This window comes from Mus pahari, chromosome 19 (assembly GCF_900095145.1).
Source record: "Mus pahari chromosome 19, PAHARI_EIJ_v1.1, whole genome shotgun sequence".
NCBI classification, from domain to species: domain Eukaryota; kingdom Metazoa; phylum Chordata; class Mammalia; order Rodentia; family Muridae; genus Mus; species Mus pahari.
This window is the reverse complement of record NC_034608.1, coordinates 52,949,347-52,951,529: the sequence shown is the minus strand read 5'-3', so window position 1 is coordinate 52,951,529 and position 2,183 is coordinate 52,949,347.

Below are 2,183 nucleotides of genomic sequence, written 5' to 3'. Positions count from 1 at the left end.
AGGAACATCTTTAGGGGCTAGAGAGATGGCTCTGCCCTTAAGAGCATGCACTGCTTTTGTGGAGGACCTGGGTTTTATTCGCAGCACCCACAGAGTTACTCACAGCCATCCCTAACTCCACTCCCAGGACATCTAACACCCTCTTCTGCACATATGTGTAGATAAAGCATTCATACACAAATAAATGTAACTAGATACCAGTCCCAATAGTTCAAGGCCTCCTTTTATCTGGGTCCCATAGCACATTCATTTTTCATGCATTTATTGGAAATAATAGCCCTTTCAGAGTTTGGGGAATGTTTGTTTTCCCCCTGAGGTGCCAGCGTGGGTTTAAGTCCTTCTTAGCAAGCGACGCAGGGAAATTGTGCTGGAGAGAAGCCACGGCCACGGCACACATGCTGTCTGCAGCTGCTTCCTGCTCATGGCAGAGTGAAGCAGTTGCAAGGAATCTTTGACGCAACTGCAGTCCTCTTCCACAGATGCTTCTCCAGTTTTGCAGATCTTGCATGCTGCCTTGTTAAGGCTTCATGTTCCATTGCAGTGGCTCTCATAACTCTGAACGCGTCTCCCATCCCATGCTTACTGAGCTGAAAGGATTCTTGCAAGGCTCTGAGCATGCCCTGTTTGGCAGAGAAGGACAGATGCTGGCAGAATCTCTGCTCAAGTGATTTCCCTTCTTGTCCTTTGGTTCCAGGTCTAGCCATAAACCAGAACCTCCCGTTCCCACTGTTAGAGCTGAAAAACAGTTGCCAAAGTCGCCCTGTCCTATTCTGTGAAACCTAGAATGGTACCTCACGTGAGAATGTCTTTGTAGGGGTCGTTATGCAAAGGATCTTGGGAAATGAAGACCATACTATACTGGATTGCCTGGGTAGTCCCTGAATATTATTGTCTCATGTCCTTAAAAGAATGAGGCAGAGGAAGAGCCAACAGATCTCCACAGGGTAGAGAGTGGAGTGACGCCCCCACTAGCAAGAACAGTAAAAGAGGGCAGTGAGCAAACTCTATCCTTGAGAAGCGGGGCGGGGCAGAACAGACCTGATGCTTCCAGATGCCCTGCCTCTACAGAAATTATATCCCCCTGCTCTAACCCCAACAAACACCTTTGAAAGAGCTCTCTCCTCTCCTTCCCTTTCTTCTCTCCCTCCCCTTCTGTCCCCTCTCATCCTCCACCTCCTCCTTCTCTCCCCTACTTCCTCTCTCTCCAAAGCAAGACATATATTGTAGGGAACAAACCATTACAAACCTCTGCTTGTCCTTTTGCTTCTGTCTGGGGCATGAGCTGGATCTTGGGTCACCCCAGTGAAGGGGATTGTTCCAGGACGCTCCAAAAAGTCTTTTCTCAGAGGTTCCCGGGGGGAACTTCCTATAACCTGGCAAAGGTTTCCTCTATGTATCTTCTTTGACCCTAGCGCCAAGCTTCATTCAGGGCAGTCAATCAAAATGTTAATTATTCGATGGCCTGTCTCCAGCAATGAGAGGTGGCATCTAATAGCAAAGGACTTACCGCTCTGTGCTTTGAATGTACAGGGCTGACTTTTATAAGTCTGCTTCCTCACACTTCCTTCTGTGAGGTACTTATACAGCCATCCTCGTTTTTTATATGTAAATAACCTATGGTCCCGAGTATGGATTATTTCAACAACCAAAATGACAGAGTTGTCCCTGGTATACATATCTCAAGCTCTGAAAGGATCTGAGGAGATGGAGCTGCCTCTTAAAAGCAGCCCGGGCACCCTGATGCTGGCACTATTTAAAGACACTGATAATTTTCTTCATGATTTCCCACCTCTTTCCACCCAAATTTAGTTAACAAAGGAACAGGTGCCCAGCCAGGTCCAGGGTATTTTACTCCCTGAGATGTGCTGACATCTGCTGGCGAATGAAAGAATAACACCACCAAGGAATTTCATAAAAAGCCTTTGTGGGCCTCACAGGAAGTAGTAGGTTGAAGAAGGCAATGGAAACTTACTTGAAGATAATGATGAAGACAGAGCAGAAAGCCCAAAAGGATACCGGGGAAGCTGAGTGGACCCAGAGTCTAAGACTACGCCTCTAGCCCTGTCGGACTCTCCATGAATCCACACAAACCCTCTATTGCCCGTGGGCCACAAACAGCTTGCATCCTGAGACGTTAAGTGACGATACCTTTCACCTTGAAGCCAATAACAGAACTGCACAGG